Source organism: Rhipicephalus microplus, chromosome X (genome assembly GCF_043290135.1).
Source record: "Rhipicephalus microplus isolate Deutch F79 chromosome X, USDA_Rmic, whole genome shotgun sequence".
NCBI lineage: Eukaryota > Metazoa > Arthropoda > Arachnida > Ixodida > Ixodidae > Rhipicephalus > Rhipicephalus microplus.
The window spans coordinates 298,488,881-298,510,359 of record NC_134710.1 but is presented as its reverse complement, the minus strand read 5'-3'; the positions used below and the strand labels follow the sequence as shown (position 1 = coordinate 298,510,359).

At 49.6% G+C, this 21,479-nt stretch overlaps 1 protein-coding gene across 1 annotated transcript in view; it reads left to right on the top strand.

The window, feature by feature from the left end:
- LOC119162377 (uncharacterized) overlaps window positions 1–21,479 on the top strand; it is a 297,639-nt gene that overhangs the window by 54,929 nt on the left and 221,231 nt on the right. Inside the window, exon 2 of the mRNA XM_075879424.1 lies at window positions 14,823–15,043. The gene's annotated coding sequence lies outside the window, so the exon portion shown is untranslated. The remainder of the gene's footprint in view (window positions 1–14,822; window positions 15,044–21,479) is intronic.

Genomic DNA, 21,479 nt, shown 5'->3' with positions numbered 1-21,479 from the left:
CAAATATTATGTCACGCGCGCGCGTGTGTGTGCGGGCGTTTGTTTGTATGTGTGTGTGTAGATGTTAGCAGAACGTGCGAAGGTTCAATAGAAATGTTATTTTCTGGCTTGAGCATACCTTAGCACACGTAGAAGGAGTCTGTAGTATGCTTGAAGGTGACCTATTAGACCTTGGAACTGTGTCTGGCTTTTACCATTAAAATGAATCTCTCTGGGAATTATCGTAGTGATCGAATTCGGCGAGATCTGTTCTGGTGGGTACATGTATGACCACCGCTGCAGCATTATTCGCGTCGCCGAGCCAGCTTACAGCGCTCGCGGCTGAGATCCCCGTGCAAAATCTCAGAGTGCCTATGTCTTGACAAACACCACGACACGTTTTCCCGTGTGCAGATTATTATTCACTCTAAAAGCGCCCAGGAATGACACTGTGATAGTAGCACCGCTTCGTTTCTTAATCAAGTCAGCGCGAAGCAACGAAAAAAAAAATGGTGTGCAAGTGCCGGGGGGGGGGGGGGGGTCAGGGTTCACGCGGAAAATTCGGGTTGGGGGGGGGGGATGACCCTGAAGTCCGTGGCTACGCCATTGATGATTAATGCATTTAATATTTGCCAGTCATTTCTGGCACTTGTAACCCACAGGGGGTGCGAATGTGCCAGCCAGAGCAATATTTTATAGTGCTAAGGTGACGCCAAATGAAAGCACACATTCGTTTGGCGAGTCATGACACTTTGCAGTTCGATTGAGTCGAAAGCCACACTTTCTGCTGTTCGCGTTTATTTACATCGCGATAGTACGCTCTTACAATTGTACGAAACGTGCGCACGCAGAAGTCATAATATATATCCTCTTACTGGCATGCGGTCTTCAAAATAGTTCTGCAAATATTTGGTACCACATACTGCACGAATTTTGCACACAAATCCCTGCTGTAAAACGAAGCAGCTGGCGTCGTGCTTAAAGAAATGTAGTAAGTTTATACTTACTCGTACACTTTTACTAGGCAGGTGTATAGTTATTCTTGCTGATTGAAATTATCTACGGGTAGCGGAGCTCACCGTTTTTCGTTGTGGATAGGAATCTGTGCAAAATAAAAACAAGGTGCCGGCGCGATTTCCGCTTCTTGTTGTGATCGTCACAGACAGCCTTGAATTGTTTTGTTCAGTCGCTCTGTAAGCCCGTTCGTTTGCGGATGGTAGGTGGTGGTCTTACGATGGGTTGTTCCACCCTCAGCATCAGGACTTGATCCAAAAGAGAAGCCGCCAAGTGCGGTTACTCTGTCTGTGATTACGACGCTTGGTGCACCATGCCTCAGTAAAACATTCCCGATGAAAAATTGTGCCACCTCCGCTGCTGTACCTCTCTGGATAGCCTCTGTTTCAGCATAACGGGTAATGTAATCAGTCGTGACAATAACCCAGTGTTTCCCGGCTGTAGAAGTAGAAAGTGGGCCTAAAATATACATGCCAATCTAGTCGAATGGTGTTCTTGGGACCTGCGAGGGCTGCAGAAGGCCAGCTGGTTTAGTCGGCGGTGACTTCCGTTGCTGGGAGTCGAGGCAAGTACGAACGTGGTGCTTCACGGCTATGGTCAGTCTTGGCCAGTAGTACCGTTGCCGTACTCTGGCCAACGTTCTCGTGTAACCTAAGTGGCCTGAAGTCACTTCGTTGTGGCTTGCTTTGAGTACTGAAGCGAAGGGCTGCTGGGACGACGAGCGAATACGCGGATCCTGTCGAAGATAAGTTTCTTTTGGATAATACTTGACCCCGCAAGCAAAACGATGACAGCGCTCTCACGAAAACAGTTGGTGCCTTCTGAGATCTGCCGTCTAGGTAATTATTTAGGGCAAGTAACTCAGGGTCGCTACGTTGTTACTGCGCAATAGCGGTCGTGTCGAGCACACCGAGGAATGCTGTTTCCTCCTCCTCAAGTAGAGTTGCCGATTCAATGAGTGAGCGGGCTAGACCGTCAGCGTCCATATGGTGGTTCCCAGACTTGTGTACGACCATCCCGTCGTACTCTTGCAGCCTGAGACTCCAACGCGCTAATCGCCTGGTATGATCTTTAAGATTGGTCAACCAACACAGTGAATGGTGGTCGCTGATGACTTTGAAAGGGCGGCTGTATAAATACGAGCAAAATTTTGTGACCACTTATTCCACAGCGAGGCATTCTTTCTCAGTCGTGGAGTAATTACTCTCGGCGCGTGTTAGTGTTCGGCTTGCATAGTCGATTACACTTTCTGTGCTTTCTTGCAGCTGCACAAGCACAGCTCCCAGACCAACATTGCTGGCATCAGTGTGTAGCATCGTTGGGGCTTTCTCATCAAAGTGGGCAAGCACTGGAGGCGTCTGTAGTCGCTGGCGCAGGTTCTTAAAAGCAGCTTCCTCTTCATTGCTTCATTGACAGGCAGCGTCTTCTCTCTTGAGGCGGGTCAACGGGGATGCGATGTGTGGGAAGTCCGCGATCAATCGCCTATAATACGCACATAGGCCGAGGAAGCGTCGGACAGCCTTATTATCAGTCGGCACGGGGAACCGTGCAACGGCAGAAATTTTTTCAGCATCAGGATGAGCGCCATGCTGACTGACGATGTGGCCAAGAAAGTGCAGTTTTTCATAGCAAAAGTGGCACTTTTCAGGTTTCAACGTCAAGCCCGTGGACCGCATGGCCTGTAAAACTACCTCAAGCCTTTTAAGGTCCTCGTCAAATGTTGCTGCGAAAACCATGACATCATCAAGGCAGACCAAGCAGGTTTTCCTATTCAACCCAGAAAGCGCGGTATGCATGAGTCTTAGAAAGGTAGCAGGCGCTGAGCATAAAACAAAGGGCAAGACTTTAAAATCATATAAGCAATCTGGTGTCAAAAAAGCAGTCTTCTCGCGGTCTCTCGGGTCAACCTCGATTTTCCAATATCCACTCCTCAAGTCCATCGATGAAAAATAACGAGCATGTCGAAGTCTGTCGAGAGAGTCATCTATACGAGGAAGTGGATACACATCTCTCTTTGTCACCTGACTGACCTTTCTGTAATCTACACAGATCAGGCTGCTGTCTTTTTTTAAAACGAGGACTACAGTGACGCCAAGGGGCTTTTTAAAGGCCGAATGACGTCCTCTTCTAGCATTTGGTCGACTTGCTCTTGTATCATTTCGCGTTCCTTTGGAGCCACGAGATAAGGGTTTTGGTGAATTGGTCTCGCCATGTCCTCGGTAATTATCCGATGCTTGGTTAGAGGCCTTCGGCCAACTGTTTATGTTGTCGAAAAGCAGTCTTAGAATTCGGCCAGTAACTCAAGAAGCCTCTTTCGCTCGTACTTAGGCAAATTATAGTGCTAACGTCAAGAACTGGTGTTTAATCAAGTTTTGGCACCTCGTCTACTACGACCAAGCAGCCTTCTGCGTCTGTGATATCCTCGAAGTAAGCGACGACCATGTCTTTTGGAAGGTACCGGCACTCAGTACTAAAATTTGTCAGAATCAACTTCGTGCGTCCAGCAGCGACACTGACGATACCTCTTGCGACGGAAATGTCGTGTGTAAAGAGGAGCTAGCTTATTCGGTCTGCAACTCCTTCGCCGCCGAATTGGGCAGTGGCTGCCACATAAACAAGCGTGCATGACCAAGAAAGGAGAACCACATGGTCATCAGTTAGACGCAATTGGTTTGGTCGCACCTGTGGACAATCAGGTGTGCCTGGACTGTTGCAGAACGTAACCAAACTGTCTGGGACATTGATGACGGCGCCGTATTCTCATAAGAAGTCCATACCAATAATGAGATTCTTGCAGCAAGCGGCGAGAACGACGAACGACGCAACGAAATAACCTCTGATGTCCATTCTCGCTGTGCATCTTCCAGAGGGCATCAGTAACGAAAAACCTGCCATCCTTATTTGAGGGCCTGTCCACGGCATCTTCACTTCCTTGAGGTGGACAGCGAGGTCCTCACTGATAATAGAAAAGTCGGCACCGGTGTCGACTAAGGCTGTCACTTTTAGGCCGTCAAGACAAACGTTAAGGTCGGCGGTCACAATTTCGTCGCTCTCACGTCTTGTCAGCTTTACAGCATCTTGTAATGTGGGCTTTTCATCGTCATCTTCATGGCCTGCAACCTTACCCCCGGAGGTCGCCGCCCTCAGTTTGCCCGGCGAGGGCTGGGTGACCTTGCGTTAATGTCCGCGGACATAGGTCGGTGTGACGAAGGCAAATGCGCGGGAGAAGGAGAGCGGGATCGACGTCCCAACCCCGGCTGGTGAGTGTAGGTACTGTTTCCTTGTCAGAAGTGCAATAGTCGTAAAAGTGAGAACGGGCTCCTCGGAAAGAGGCCTCCTCCCGGCGTTGTATGTATTCGTCTTTCGCGTGTCGACCGCCAGACCATGATCGAAGAGGGCGGAACGAATCACTGTGGTGCCAGCAATGACGAGCAATATAACCTGCACCTCCGAAGTTAAAGCATAGTGGACGTCGATCGATTGTGCACCATGCGTCTGTTCTTCAGAGAGGTGGACGTCTGCACCTCCCATCTTGCGACGATGTTCATGGTGCTGCTGTGGACGACTGATGGCTGGTGGTACGTTGGTGGGCTTGGAGGTCGGCTCAGTGTCTGCTCTTGCAGTGGTGACCAAGGGGCCGTTGGCACTGAGTGGTATGGCGGCGATATAGCAGATGGTGGCCGTCGGAGAGCGTCGGCGTAGCTCATGGGACGGTGCTTGTCATCAGAACCAGCGGTAGAAAATGCGTGGCGGATTTCGTCGCGCACGAGTTCCGCGATGGACGCAACGGGAGTTTGAGCAACCGGAGCCCGCAACTTCTGTAGTTCTTCGCGAACTATCTCCCTAATGAGGTCTCGTGGGGAGCTTTGTTTCTCAGGTATGGTGGCAGCATTGATTTTGGTGCCACTAGACATTCAATTATACTCCCTGCATCGTTGATGGAGCGCCCGCTCAATAGCAGTAGCCTCCTTGATAAAGTCAATTACGATACTTGGAGGGTGGTGCAGTAGCCCGACAAACAGTTGCTCTTTAACGCCGTGCATGAGGTAGCTCAGCTTCCTATCTTCAGTCATGTTCGGCTCAGCTCGACAAAAAAGATGAGTCTATCCTCAGTGAACAAACATCGCAATGGTTTCATTGGGTTTTTGAACCCGTAGCTCCAACAGCTGCCGTGCACGGTCCCGTCGATCGACATTGGCGAACGTGTCGACAAGTTGTCGGAAGTCGCCCCAAGTTGACAGATTGGCTTCTCTGTTCTGACACCGAATACGCGCACGGCCGTCAAGGTAGAAATAAGTGCGTCAGAGCTCTTCCTGTTCATACCACGGATTGATCTTGGCAACACGCTCATAGTGCTCAAGCCAGTCGTCAATGTCTTCCTGGGTGCCGCCACTAAAGTGATCGGGAACCAGCAGTTGAAAGATGGTTACCTGTGAACGGTGTGTCGTCGGGGGGCCTTGGGGTGCCTGTTGCGGAGTGGCGTTGGCCATTTAGTGAGGTAAGTGGCCCCTGGAACTCTGACGCGAGGCCTAGCAGCCACCGACTGAATCGGCTCATGGGAGTTCCAGTAGGTGGCAATTCTTCCGGGCTAGATGAACGGCTCCCAGCGGAGGTGGGGAGCATCAGGCAGGGTTGCGGTCCAGCAACTTCACCAGTGTCGCTCGCGGTACAACTCAAACAAAAGACAGATAGACGTTGACACAGCAATTCTGAGCAGCCGAACAGCAAGATCACCTTCTTCGTCCTCGACGAGCCAAAGCTACACTACCTGGTGTCCGCCAAATCTCCTTATGGTCGTTTTTGTCCACCAGTACACACGCGTCAATACTATTACTTTTCGAACCACGAAGAATTCGCGTCTGCTCACTTATGATTTTCATTGCCATGGCCCCTTAAATATGCTTATGTCATGTTCCTACTCGTGTGATTGGTTGAAAGGCTTGCGACTGCAGTCCCACGACTGAGAAATGAAGTAGCGAGTGATTAAGCCGAACCAGTCACTGCGACTAGAGTGACCGTTTGTGATCAGTCACATTGGGACTATATATACCACCCGTACCAGTCACAGGTGCAAACAAACCTTTATTCTGCAGTGTAAACTATTGGAGCCTCCGGGGTGCTTTCTGGTGTTCCAGCCACTCTGAGTGACCCGCTTTTTACAAGTCCATGAAGGCACAGTGAAGGTGATGGTGCCAATGTCCGAGTAGCAACCTGCCACACTGCAGGCGGGCCTCAAGCCTGCAATTAATCAAGGCGTGTCCCACACTGACCATATGGCAGTGGAACTGCAGGGGGTACCGTAAGAAAAGGAGCTACCTGCAGCAGCTCGTATAGAAACTGCAAGCTGATCCGCAGGCGACGGAACCGGCCCCGAATGTTATCGCCTTGCAAGAGACGTCTACTCTCTCCACCCTCCCCGGTTACGCGGCCTACAATCAGCTTGATACGCATGCTTCCCCCTGCACATCCACGCTCGTTCACAACAACCTCACAGCTGTACAGCACGAATTAGAAGCAACAGGCATTCAGCACACTATCGTAGAGATTCTACCATGCAAACACACAGGCAAGTCACTCTTCGTTCGGAATGTGTACAGTTCACCTCGTGAGAAAGCGGCAGACTTCTGTCGCCTCTTCACTGAGATGATCGCTCTTGTCTGAGACGCGCAGCTACTTTTGCTCGGTGACTTTAACGCACGACATCCCGATTGGGGCTACACGCACATGGATCCGAAAGGAAGAAAGCTATGGTCGTTAGTACAAGACCTTCGCCTTAACCTACTTAACGATCCGCAGCAGCCGCCCACACGCATAGGCAACAGTGTGGGCCGTGACACATCGGCGGACCTAACACTGTGCAAGAACGTTACGCGTGCTACTTGGGCCAGCATGGGCCCTTTAGTGGGCAGTGACCACAACATCCTCGCGATAACAATTCAAACGTGCCTCAGCAAGAAACCAAAACCCACAGCTCGCATTACCGATTGGCCGAAATTCCGCCAGTTGCGTGAAGAACAAGCCTCCGACACCATTACGGACCTCAATGAATGAATCGCTTCCTTGCAAGAGCACGTGCAAGTCACAACCCGTGAAGTGGAGACTACCACCGACTTGCCCACAACGGACTGTCGCCTCCTCCACATGTGGGACGCACACACTGGCCTCATGCGCAGGTCATAGTAAGAAATTACGCCACCTCATCGAAGCACTAGCACGCGAAATTGAGAACCACAGCCTCGCCCTCGCGAGACAGCAGTGGGGTCAGCTGTGTGACAGTATCAACGGGCAGATAAGCTCCAAGAGAACGTGGTACCTTCTACGACACTTGTTCGATCCCTGTGCGTCCAAGTCATCTGCGCGAAAACAGCTTCACCGGCTGCTACATCGTTACCCTGGCACGGACGCCGAGCTGCTCGAAGAGTCGGCTCGTCGTTACGTGAACCTTGCCCAGCCGAACGCGCAGCCGGAGCGCTTTCCCCCATACAGTGGTAAACCAAACCCCCGACTGGACGAAGATATTACGGAGGCGGAAATCTATGTCGCAATGCTCAAACTTCGCACAACGTCAGCGCCTGGTCCTGATGGCGTAAGCAACAAGACCCTCTGAAATCTCGACGTGAAATTGGTGGATACGCTCACGCGGTACGCTAACGAGTGCTGGCGCTCGGGACACATACAACAAGAGTAGAGACATACGAGGCTCGTATTTATCCCCAAACCAGGCAAGAAGATGGACATCGGTAACTTACGCCCCATATCACTCACATTTGCATTGGCAAGCTAATAGAACACTTGTCCTTGCCCGATTACAGACCTACGCTGAAGAAAATTACTTTCTCCCTCACATGATGCTCGGCTTTCACGCCCACCTACCGACGCAAGACGCGCTAGTGCAAATACACCACGACCTCCTTCGTACTTCGCCGAAGGCCAGCACTCGCACCGTTCTCGGTCTAGATCTTCATAAAGCATTCGACTCGGCGCGACACTAAGCCATCGCCTCAAACCTTGCCACGATTGACCCGGGTGAGCGTACGTATAACTACGTGTGTGACTTCCTTTCGAACCGTACCGTTTAAATATCGTTAGCCGGTGGCTCCGCCTCTAAACACCTCACACTCGGTGACAGATGCACCCCTATAGGAGCGGTTTCGTTTCTATTTCTATTTAACCTTGCTATGCGCACGCTGCCTTCTTCACTAGATGGCATCCCGGGCCTTCGTCATACCATCTATGCAGACGACGTCACGCTGTGGACGACTACGGGTTCAGACGGCGAGATAGAGGAGACCCTCCAACGTGCGGCCGACGCCGTCGTTAACCACGCGACGCAGGCAGGCCTCAAGTGCTCGGAGAGCAAGTCGGAACTCTTGGTGTTTTATCCTCCCGACCGCCGTTGGAACAAGTACCCTCCCCAACCGGCCATCTAATTCTATGCCAACGGTGTAAGCATACCACAAGTTGACCACATGCGCATTTTAGGCCTATTCATTCTATCAAATCAAAGGAACACCATCGCACTGGAACACCTCACTGTTGCCGTCACTCAAAGAACCCACCGGCCTGATTGCTCGCGTAAAGCGAGGCATGAAAGAAAAAGACGTCACAAAAACGAGCGCTCAAAAAAAGGCGCGCCGCCAAATTCTCGCGACCAAGCGCCGAGAGGTCAAGCATAAAAAAAGAAAACAAGCATCCAAAGACTCCCCGGGCGCCCGACCCTCTCCCCTCGGAAACGTAGGTTCGCCAACGAACCTCCTAGCGTCGGCGGCCGAGCAAGCCCTGGAATTTTCTCGATGGAAAGGGGCATGGTGATGCTGGGTTGAGTCATCCGACGCGGACGGCCCCCGTATCGTCTCGCCCTTTCCCCCAGCCTTCGCTGCGTATCGCGCCGACGAAATGATGAGAACTTTCTGGAATCTCGCGCGGAAGGTTTTTAATCGAGCAGCTGAGATGGGAGAGCAGGAGAAGACGGAAATTAGCGCCAGAGCGCGTAGGGTATTCCGCCGTGTAGTCAGCGAAGGTTTTGCCCGTAGTGACAAAGCAGGAGAAGAAGAAGATTTCCACCTGAGGGTTGAAGGCTCGAGCTACAGGCAAGAGTGCGTGTCTACCGCTAACGAGCGAAGACGCGTGGCAACAGCTGCGTGTGGGAAGCCGACGTGTTTCCGGCGAAGAAGTTTGAAGCTTGGAGAGTGGCTAGTTGAAGACGCGAGGTTTCCTGGAAGAGAAACTTCGGGGGCTTGAAGCTTGGAGAGTGGCCAATTGAAGACGCGGGGTTTCCTGGAAGAGAAAATTCGAGGACAGCGGAACGACAACAACGCTGGACTTTGAGTGAGTGATTCTCGGAAGAGTATCATCCAGACATTTGTTCCAAAAATTTTGGACTGAATAGGTTTTCTATCTTTTTAGTCTTTAAGTGTCTTGGTTGTTCAATGCATGCGACTGCATTGTAGTGCGTATTGTTGTCTGTGTCCGTTGTTTCGAGTGGGGCTGATTGTACTGGGTAGTACGTTGTTTGATTGGTATCATATCATATTCGACTATTGACGAGTGTGCATATTTGTGTATCGTTTTTTTATCTGCCATTATTGAGAATATAACCTTGTTTTGTTTATCAACTCTCGGCTCTGACTTGTTCTTTGGGCCACAGCCGGCGTCCGCTGGCGCGCCAAATAGGACCACTTGAAAATTGTCCACGCCTTCGTGGTGCGGTTCGGGGGGCCGATACTTCGGTCCTTGGAATTAGCCCAGCGATTCCCTCCCGAATTAAGGGGACCTGTGACAATTAATCTGGCATCCGCGACTAGGACCTTTTGGGGCACAGCGTGCCCAAAGTAGTGAGAAAGAGCCTTGAGTTGTTGATACTGCTATCGGAACGATTTTGTGTGTTGCTCAGTGTTCTCGTTAACGAGTGCAGGGGAGTGTTCCGATAGACTGATTTAGGCAGATACTTTTTGCACGCGGCAAGCCTTTATTTGCGAAACACCATGGGTCTCAAAAAGTTAGTAGCTCTTGGTGAGAAGATGGGTCTTTCTGGCGTCGAACTACGGAAGTGGGTCGCCCAGAAGGAAAAAAAAAGAGAGGGTCAAAAAGAAAAGGCAGCTGAGCTGGAAAAAGAAAGGTTGGCGGTCGAAAGAGGAAAGCGTAAAAAGAAGCTGAGTCTGAGAGAGAGAGGTTGGCAGCTGCCAAAGAAAAAAAGCAGCTGAGTTGGAGAGAGAGAGAGATTGGCAGCTGAGAAGGCCAAGGAAGGAAAAGCAGCTGAGTTGGAGAGAGAGAGGTTGGCAGCTGAGAGAGCGAAAGAAGAAAGAGAGCAGCAATTGAAGTTGGAGCTGGAGAGAGAAAAGTTGGCCGCTGAAAGGGCGAGAGAAGAAAGAGAAGCAAAGGAGCGATAGCTGAAAGAAGAAAGAGAAGCAAAGGAGCGGCAGCTGAAAGAAGAAAAAGAAGCGGAGATGGCTGAAAGGAAACGGAAGCGGCAGCGTGAGATGGAACTCGAGCGGCTCCGTTTGCAACAGTGAAGTGAAACTCCGGTCCAAGCTAGAGTTGAAAGCATCGAACGGGAGGATCACGGCTTTCGCTTGAACCCAAGCAAGCTGCTCGTAGCGTTTGATGAAAGGAAGGACGACCTTGACGCGTACCTTCAGAGATTTGAGACGATTGCAAGGAGCCAGAATTGGCCGGAACATCAATGGGCAACTGCTTTGAGTACTTGCTTGAGTGGTGAAGCGCTCAGTGTGTACGGTAGGCTGACGCCGACCGATGCAGCCAACTATGCAAAGGTGAAAGCTGCTTTGCTGAAGCGATTTGGATTTACTGTGGAAGGTTTCCGGGACAGATTTCGGACAGGGAAGCCAGCTGATGGTGAGATGGCTACGCAGTATGCCGCCCGACTTTGCCATTATTTCGACAGATGGATTGAACTTTCAGGGATTGCGCAGGAGTACGATGAACTTAGAGAGCTCCTAATTAGAGAACAATTTCTTACTAGTTGCCACCCAAGCCTGCCGCTGTACTTGAAAGAGAGGAAGGCTCGGTCACTTGAAGGCATGCTTGAATTGGCTGATCAATTCTTGGAAGCGCAAAATGGCACAAATTTGGCCAGAGTCAAGAAGGAGTGTCCCGAAGATTCGAAGAAATTGGCACCCGAACAAAAGAAGCGTGCACCGGATAGTGTTCCGCGATGATTTCTGTGTAACCGAGTGGGTCATCACGCTAACAACAGTCGAACTAACTTTACGAGTCCCACGGTCGTAAAATGTTTCAAGTGTGGTCAGACTGGGCACAAAGAAGACGCTTCTCGTAACGGAGTGAGTCAAACTCACCAGGTATCCTGTGTGCTAGCAGCACCTAAATCCGATGATAATGCCGGACCGACGGAATCGTAGAGTTGAAAAATGGGGAGAAACTTTCTATTGTGGGTGCTGTAATGAAAAAACAGCCAACCGGTGTTACGAAGGGAATGCCAACGCTGCCTGGAAAAGTTGCGGGCAGGAAGATTACGGTGTTAAGAGACACCGGTAGCTCCACGGTTATCGTGCGGTGAAATTTGGTACGGGAAAGTGAGTTAACAGGCAAAACGAAACCAGTTTGCCTAATTGACAGTACGGTTCGGATGCTTCCCGAAGCTGAAATTGAGGTTGAAACCTCGTACTTCAGCGGGAAGGTTACTGCTCTATGCATGACGAACCCCCTGTACGACCTCGTCATCGGAAACATCGACGGGGCGCGAGGGCCGAATGATCCAAAATATTTGGAAGAAGACCCTAAGATAGGGCCCTCGCCAACCCAGCGACCGCGACATACAGTGGAGGAGCATCCCGTGACGGATCTCACTCGAGCTCAAGGAGAAGCCGCGATGCAAGAGACAGTGAATGAGAACAGGATCGTATTGAATGAGTTTACGTGCTGGGCAGCTGGAGTTACGTCGGCTCGACCTCAACTGACCGCCAATGTAAAGATGGTGGAGTTGGCCAGCCAGGCACAATGTCGTGACATGAACAAGCGGGTGAATGACCGAACAGGATCGGTTGAACGTTATCACCCGTTAACAGTGTCGGAAGTGACAACGATGGCTGAGACGTCGCCTCAGATACCGTCGTTGGAAAGGGCTCGCCGAAAAAGAACGAGGAAAAACAAGAAGAGATCGAGAGACTTCCGCAAGAAAGGACGCAAGCGCAGCTCGAAATACACAAGATAGGTGCTGAGGTCGAATAGGAATGTGTTTGGCAGTACTGTGTGCAATATGTTGGGTTAGGGGGCCGTTATCCTGTGTAACAACTGTATGTCGAGCGAGTCAAAATGTTTGTTACGGTGATGTGATGTATAGTATTGTAAAATTGTTGTAAAGACAGAACTTTGTACATTTGCATTGTTTGGAATATGTGATAAAGTGTTGTAGTCATGTACCTGTGGTTATATTTCATGTGTTGTGAGATAGAATTACATTGTAGTACAATTGTATTGAGTGATATATTGTGAATGTGACGTGTCATGAGCGACAGACTATGTTACAGTCTCTGAGAGTGTGGGGACTGTTCGCACTCGTTTGTTTGGTTTTGAATATTATGAGATAGTATTCTTAAAGTGGGGGGCAATGTCACAAGACGAGCGCTCAAAAAAGGGCGCGCCGCCGAATTCTCGTGACGAAGCGCCGAGAGGTCAAGGATAAAAAAAGAAAACAAGCATCCAAAGACTCCCCAGGCGCCCGACCCTCTCTCCTCGGAAGCATAGGTTGGCCAACGAACCTCCTTTCGTCGGCGGCCGAGCAAGCCCTGGAATTTTCTCGATGGAAAGGGGCGTGGTGATGCCGGGTTGAGTCATCCGTCGCGAACGGCCCCCGTATCGTCTCGCCCTTTCCCCCAGCCTTCGCTGCGTATCGCGCCGAGGAAATGATGAGAACTTTCTGGAATCTCGCGCGGAAGGTATTTAATCGAGCAGCTGAGATGGGAGAGCAGGAGAAGACGGAAGTTAGCGCCAGAGCGCGTAGGGTATTCCGCCGTGTAGTCAGCGAAGGTTTTGTCCGGAGTGACAAAGCAGGAGAAGAAGAGGACTTCCACCTGAGGGGAGAAGGCTCGAGCTACAGGCAAGAGTGTGTGTCTACCGCTAACGAGCGAAGACGCGTGGCAACAACTGCGTGTGGGAAACCGACGTGTTTCCGGCGAAGAAGTTTGAAGCTTGGAGAGTGGCCAATTGAAGACGCGAGGTTTCCTGGAAGAGAAACTTCGGGGGCTTGAAGCTTGAAGAGTGGCCAATTGAAGACGCGAGGTTTCCTGGAAGAGAAACTTCGGGGGCAGCGGAACGACAAACAACGCTGGACTTTGAGTGAGTGATTCTCGGAAGAGTATCATCCTGACTTTTGTTCCAAGAACTTTAGACTGAATAGGTTTTCTATCTCTTTAGTCTTTAGGTGTCTTGGTTGTTCAATGCATGTGACTGCATTGTAGTGCGTATTGTTGTCTGTGTCCGTTGTTTCGAGTGTGGCTGATTGTACTGGGTAGTACGTTGTTTGATTGGTATCATATCATATTCAACTATTGTCGAGTGTGCATATTTGTGTATCGTTTTTTTATCTGCCATTATTGAGAATATAACTTTGTTTTGTTTATCAACTCTCGGCTCTGACTTGTTCTTTGGGCCACAGCCGGCGTCCACTGGCGTGCCAAATAGGACCATTTCAAAATTGTCCACGCTTTCGTGGTGCGGTTCGGGGGGCCGATACTTCGGCCCTTGGAATTAGCCCGGCGACTGCCTCCCGAATTAACGGGACCTGTGACAGACGTACTACAGTTTATCCATGCCTTCGTCATATCTCGTCTCACGTAGGCGCTACCATACCTGCACCTACTGGGATGCGAGAGGGAGAAAACTGGACCAACTTATACGCAAAGTGTACAAGACAAGCTCTTGGACTCATTCGCATGACCTCTACGTCACATCTCCTCAGCCTCAGCATCCACAACACTGTTGACGAACTGATCGACGTGCATCGCACAGCACAGATTCAGAGACTTGGCGTAGCAAGACCGGCCACTGGATACTCGCTCACATAGGACCCACCGCCTCGCTATCGGGCGCCGACCCAGTCTCTATACCTCCGACTTTACGTCGACGTTTTCTCATCAAACCACTGCCGAAAAACATGCTTGCAGGACACCACGACGGTAGACGGTGAGCACTAGCCCAAGCCTTACACGACGACTAAGCCTCGCGGTGCGATGCGGCCTACGTGGACGCGGCCAGCTACTCCTCTCAACCAAGCGCGTACGTACTGTTATGCCTGCGAGTCCACAGCGGACGTCCATGCCTCTGAAAAGAGAAATCTGTTTCAAGGCCAGCCCGCGAGCCCGCATGACGCGAACACTTCAACGGCGTCATCACGCGGCGGTGCCTCTCTGCCGCGCACGCACAGTGATTCACCTCAGCCAGCGAATCCGTCGAGCAAGAAATCGGCGCCTTCCTGTTTGGCGAGTCTGATGCAATGCGTGGCGACGTCACTCGTCCTTGGGTGCAGCCACGTGCAGCGCTGTGGCTCTAGATTTGATGAGAATGACGCGGCCCAGCGGCAACCCCATTGGATGATTCGGACCTCCCGATCAGGGGCGCTTCTGGTTGGACATTTGATTACTCAAAGAATCCACCCGGTTCATATAAAAAGAGCCCTGCGGCGCGTCGCGAGCAGTAGATCTATGTGTCAGAGAAGAGAGCTCGGCTCTTCGAGTCTCTAAGCTGTCGGCCCCACTGCCGAATTTGTAACGTTACGCCTCTGTAAATATGCTGTACATAAACCTTGTTTAACTCACCGTCATCTCGTACGCTCGTCTATCATCTCTGCGCAGAAGCAGTCACGAGCTGAGAAACCTGCGCTACCAAACGGCTGGTGACCTTCCCGGTGGAATTTGAAGCAGTGGCGCCTTCGGGACCGTGTTGGCGTCGCCGTCTTTCGAAACAGTGGGTGCAGCGGTGAGATTCGTGGCGCCCTTCGTAACGTCGTCGGAGGCGCGCTTCGCAACAGTGGTTGGCAGCTGCGGGATTGGCTGGCGTCAGCGACATCGATGCGGTGAGTGCCTATGTTTTCCCCTCAGTTCACCAGAATACTCTAGCTTAGGTTATAGTAGTTTAGAGAAGGGCTGAGTGAAGCATTAGAGTGAGCTTTGATTGTTTCAAACAAAGTCGACGTGCTTTGAGACCAAAGTTAATGCGGTGGGGATAAACAAGAAGTGTTAAATATTGCTTGCGCGTCTTGCTAGTAGGCTTATAGTGGGTACGGCAAGAAGATTTCTAACAGAGGCAAACACAAGAGGCTAAGTGTGAACGATGGAGAACCTTAAAGTGAAGGAACTCATCGAAATTTGTGAGGAACTCAGCATTATTTTTGGCCGTGCGAAACGAAAGCAAGCGACCCTTGAGATTATGAAGGATGAAGGGGTGTCAGCTGAGGAAGTCGATGAGGCCTGGGTGGATATCAAAGCACTCCGCGAAGAGGCTGAAAGGCGAGAAGTTCGCGAACGTGAAGAAGCTGAAAGGCGAGAAGATCGCGAACGTGAAGAAGCTGCAAGGCGAGAACGCCGTGAGGAGGCCGAGAGCCAGGAGCGCCTTGAGTTGAAACGAATAGAATTGGCAATCCTACAGTGTATGCAGGCGCCTAGCGTAGCTTCTCCGGCGATTCAGGTCAACGGTTATAGAATTCGGGACCAACTGCCACCGTTCGTAGTAGGCGAGGACATGGCGAAGTATCTCGTTAAGTTTGAACACGTCTGTGATCTAAATGCTTTAGAGCGGTCTTTTTGGGCGCTAAACCTGTTAGCTCTTCTTCCCGGCGAAGTGTCCGACGCGATAACTTGCTTGTCGAGGGAAGCGTTTGAGAGCTATGACGAGGTTAAGGAAGTGCTCTTGAGACGTTATAAGTTGTCACCCGAAGCTTTCAGGCAAAGGTTCTGGTATGCTAAAAAGGGGAATGATTCACACGTTGACTTCACGTTTCGTCTTAAAGGGAATTTTATTGAATGGCTCAAGGGCGAAAGTGTTTATGACGATCGCGATAAAGTGGTGGAATGCATTGCATTGGAGCAATTTTACCGCTGCATCGAGGAGCATGTCCAGCTTTGGCTGCAGGACAAACTTGGTGAAGTACAGCTAAACAAGGCAGCAGAGTTAGCTGAGGAGTAATATACTCGCCGAAAGTTGCATAGCAGGGCAGTGCGCGTTGAAATGAATGAAATGAAAAAAGGGCTTTTCAAAGAAACCTGATCAATGGAAGCCGCGAATCTGCTACAACTGAAAGGAAGGGCACATCGCGATAAACTGTAAGCAAAAGTTTGCGACTATCCGAGAATCGTAAAACAAACGGAAGCTGCGAATCTGCTACAACTGCAGAAAGGAAGGGTACATCGCGATAAACTGTAAGCAAAAGTTTGCGACTATCCGAGAATCGGAAAACAAACGGAAGCCGCGAATCTGCTACAACTGCAGAAAGGAAAGGCACATTGCGATAAACTGTCAGCAAAAGTTTGCAACTATCCTGGAATGGGAAAACAAACGGAAGCCGCGAATCTGCTACAACTGCAAAAAGGAAGGGCACATCGCGATAAACTGTAAGCAAAAGTTTGCTTTTGCAACAACCCGAGAATCAGATAAAAACATGCGGTTGTTAGACCCGTATATACAAAAAATTAGGGTGAATGGGAAAACGTGTCGAGTACTTAGAGACTCAGCGGTAACCATGGACGTTGTCCATCCTTCATTGGTGTCTCCGGATGACTTTACAGGAGAATGCGCGTGGATCAGGCAAGTCGCCGAGGAGCAGAGTGCTTGCTTACCAATCGCTACGGTTGTCATTGAAGGCCCGTTCGGTAAGCTTCGCACCTAAGCGGCTGTGTCTGCCGCGCTTCCCGATCGTTTTCCTTATCTTTTCTCTAGCAACTCGGAACTGCTTCTAAATGAGCAGGGTAAATCGTTCTTCTCCAACTTAGCGTACGTGGCCCTCACGCGATCGCAAGCGCGGAAGCTTGATCTTGTTCTATGTGGTGAAACAAGTTTAAAAGCAGCAGATCTGTGTGAACTTGGCGGCGAGTCGACGGAACCTCACACACAAGATTCTCCGTGTGTGTCATTTGAGCCGTCCCTCTAACGGCCCGTCGCCGAAGCGACTGGCGCGGTTTCCGTAGCAGGGAGAGACGACATGGTGCCATTGAGTCAGAGTGAGAGGAGTGCAATCTTCTCGTCTTCCTGAACCCATGTTGAAAATCTTGAAGCAAATTGTGGTGATTAAAAATGATAACAATGTGATATGCAATAATTTTTCCATTGCTTTTGAAAACACTGGGATTATTGAAATAGGTCGACAATCTTCTCGTCTGTGGCGAAAAGTTGGAGCCAGCTGGCGAGGCTTGATCCAGAGACGCTCATTCGAGAGCAACGTGAGGACCTCTCGATTGAAGCGCTAGTGGAAAGCCACAGGAAAGCTGGACAAGTGTTGTCGAAGTAGTACTACAACTAATCGGCGAAGAAGCGCGATTTTGAAGTAGGAAGTCAAGTATAGCTGCTGTGGCCGTCCAAAAAGAACAAGCTTGAGGTTCATTGGGAAGGGCCCGCCAAAGTAATATCAAAGCTTTCCGATACGAATTATGAAGCGAAATTAGGAAGGCGGCCGAACAAAATTTACCACAGTGACTTGATGAAACCATACGTTCAACGTCAAGCGGTCGTAAATTTGCTGTTGAGTGCTTCAGAGGAAGAGGGAGCAGACATTTTGAGTTCTTGTGATGTAATCGAAAGGGGATCGGAGGTAATCTTAGAGCAGTTGAAGCTAGAGACTAGGTTAAGTGAAGTCCAGAAGAAGGACCTGAAAAGGATTGTTTCCGAGTTTGAAGACGTGTTTTCGGACCGTCCCAGAAACACGACGCCGATTGAACATGATATCGAGCTAGCTGGTGAGGAGCCAATCCGTATCAAGCCGTATTGTTGTTCCCCTGTGCAACGTCGCAAGTATGTGTCGCTCTTGATACCGCATAGGTATCGTCGCCTAAAAGTGGCCGGTTACTGAGATGGAGCATGAAGCTCCAACAGCACAACTTTGACGTTCGCTAAAAAAAGGAAAGCTAAACGCTAATGCAGACGCATTGAGCCGTGCGTTTAGTTAGTACCTTCTCCACCTTTCGGTTTCTCGCTGGTGATTCGGGGCGAAATTTCGTCCTCATCACGGCCTTACCTGAGCGCTCTCGTCCAGAGTGAGCTCAAGGAGCCAACTTTATGTTGTATTCTATTTTGTTACGTTGTTGTACGTGTAAAAATTTGAGTTCTCATTTTAAGAGTCTTGTGTCCCTCGTGTGCCTCTTATGTAGAGGGAACGAAAGTCCGATAGACACGTAGCTAGGTATATGTTGTAATATACTTTGTCTGGTGTTCTGTCGGGTGACCGAAGGCACTTGCTTGTGTCTTGTGTTGTCTGTTGTCGAACCGTTCTTGACAAGTTGCAGAACCATCGACAAGTGCTGAAACCAAAGATCGTCAGAAGAGACGAGCGAAGCTGGTCGACAAGTTGTGGCGGCAAGCCAGTGGAGCTGGGAGCCATCCTCAAGAAGGGGATGTGTTCCCAGAACAGAGTCTGGAGCTGCAATGGTTGGCAGCAGCGGCTTTGGCAACAGGCTTTCTGTCGCTAAACCAACGAATTTCACTACGCAGGCGCTGAGACAGTGCATGTCGGTGGTGACCACTTCAAGCCGGCGGAATCATCCCTTGAAGACGACGGAGTGACATGTGCAGCTACGACGGAGTGACACGTGCTCTGACGTGGAAGTGGTCCCTGGTGCGGCGCTGCCATCGACGCTACTTAAGCGGAACCGTGCCCAGCGTTCCTCACAACGGTTGGCAGCAGCGGCTTTGGCAACAGGCTTTCTGTCGCTAAACCAACGAATTTCACTACGCAGGCACCGAGACAGTGCATGTCGGTGGTGACCACTTCAAGCCGGCGGAATCATCCCTTGAAGACGACGGAGTGACACGTGCAGCTACGACGGAGTGACACGTGCTCTGACGTGGAAGTGGTCCCTGGTGCGGCACTGCCATCGGCGCTACTCAAGCGGAACCGTGCCCAGCGTTCCTCACAACGGTTGACAGCAGCGGCTTTGGCAACAGGCTTTCTGTCGCTAAACCAACGAATTTCACTACGCAGGTTAGTTTTATTCCATAGAAACTTTCCATTGTTCATATTTGCCACACCTGCTGCTGCCAACCCAGTGTATTTTTTTTCCTTTTGAACCATGGTCACGAATGCTGAATTGTCGCGTGAGGTTGACGCACTTTGAAAAGAGGTGGCAGAAATGCGCAAAAGCTTCGAGATGTTTACCTCACTGTACGAAAAAATGAAACAAGATCAGGAAGCGTTAGCTTTGGACAACAAAACTTTGAGAAAGAAAAACGAGGACCTAGCGAGAAGACTTGCTGATTCAGAGCAATACTCTCGTATCAACAACATTGAAATCAAGGGTATACCTTGCGTGCAAGGGGAGGACTGCAAAGCCATCTTGCAAAAACTTGAGACAAGATAGGGTGTCCAGTGACCTCTACAGACATTGACGTCACTCACCGTGTACCCACCAAGAAGGACAAAAACATAATAGCCCAATTTTGCGTGAGAACAAAGAAAGCTGACTTTATCAGCAAAGCTAGGAAAGCTAGGTTAACTACGGCAGACCTTGACCTTTCACAGACCCCGGCCGTTCCAATCTATATCAATGAACACTTGACGCCTGAAAACAAGCGCCTTCTTGCACAGACATTAGCTCTGAAAAAAGAAAAAAAGTGGAAGTTTCTTTGGACTGATGGTTGTCGCATCAAGGCGAGGGAAACGGAGGACAGCCGGGTGTGTGTCATTGGAAGCACAGGGGACCTGTCCAAAATTTGCTAATGGGATCTAACCAAGTTTGACTTGGCTTGATAATAGGTTACGTGCTTTCCGGAATAAAACATTTAGTCTCAGCTGAAAAACCAAAATTGACGTTTTTTCATCAAAGTATTCGTTCACTGCCAAACAAAATAGACGATTTCAGCTTGCTACTCGACACTTTCAGAACATCGTGTTCAGTAATAACGTTAACTGAAACTTGGTTAACGCGCACATCGGACACGTTTCAGCTTCCTGGCTATCAATCGTTCCTCCGAAATCGTCGTGATAAGCGAGGGGGTGGTATCGCACTCTTTCTCAAGGAAAATATCTTGGCTGAGCTCATGGTCGAATTTACTGATATAACCCCTGATTATGAGGTGTTAACAGTGCAGAGCAGTAACAACATGTTCTCCGTTATGTACAGACCTCCATCTGGTGATGCAACAAGATTTTTTGCATTCCTTGAAAAGCTTTTCAGCTATTCATTAGAAGAGAAAATCAACCTGGTCTTAGGTGGTGACGTCAATATAAACCTGCTTTCATCATCCCCGTTACAAAAAGATTTCCATTCACTCATCACAAATTATGGTTTTTCAAACACGATATCTTCTGCAACACGTGTGACTATCGACGGCGCATCCCTGTTGGATGTATTCATCTCAAATATTATCATCGACTTGTTAGAGGCCAATGTTGTGTACACTGACATTAGTGATCACCTAGGTATTATATTACTGGTAAATCGAGTGCACTCTATTGCTAGTAAAACTACAAAGCCAGTTCTTATTCAATCTATTACCTCATCAAATCTTGAAGAATTTCGCAAAGTTATTGCCCAAGAGGCATGGCATAGCGTTTACAGATCGAAAGATAGTGACGTTGCATACAATGCTTTTATTCGCACTTTCCAAACACTTTACCATGATCATTTCCCCAAGAAAAAAGTGGCACGGGCATCCAGGGCACGCAAACCTTGGCTAACGCCTGAGCTTCTTCGTATGATTAAAGGCAAACATGCCCTGTATGCTCAATTTGTGAAGTCTAGAGATCCAGCCCTCCTAAGCGAATTTAAAAAATATCGAAATAGTCTAACAAGTCAGCTTAGGTCTGCAAAGAATACCTATTTCGTAGCAATGTTTAGTGGCCCAGTCAATCCAAACAGTGATGTGGTCTGGCGCAAACTGAATGCTTTGTTAAAGCCTACTTCACTTTCAGTACTTCCGGACGTTTTGAGTCACAATGGCCAAAAACTTTCGGGAAAGGTGATACCGGATGCGTTTAATGAGTTGTTTTAATGAAAACCTCAGTTAAATAATGTTGATGGCCTCGATAACTATGCTCAGTTCCTGCCTGTGAACGCGTAGTAACACTATTTCTTGCCCCAACTACACCACTGGAAATTTTTTCTTGCTTCAGTACTATTAGTAACAGCCGCTCCTTGGACGCCAATGGTATCCAGATTCGCCCCATAAAGCATGTGCTTGACATCATATGCCCTGTTCTTACCCATATTTATAATTTAATATTATCTGCAGGTGTATTTCCAAAACAAATGCAGATTTCACGCGTTGTTCCTGTTTACAAGCATGGTACTAAAGAGAACATTAAC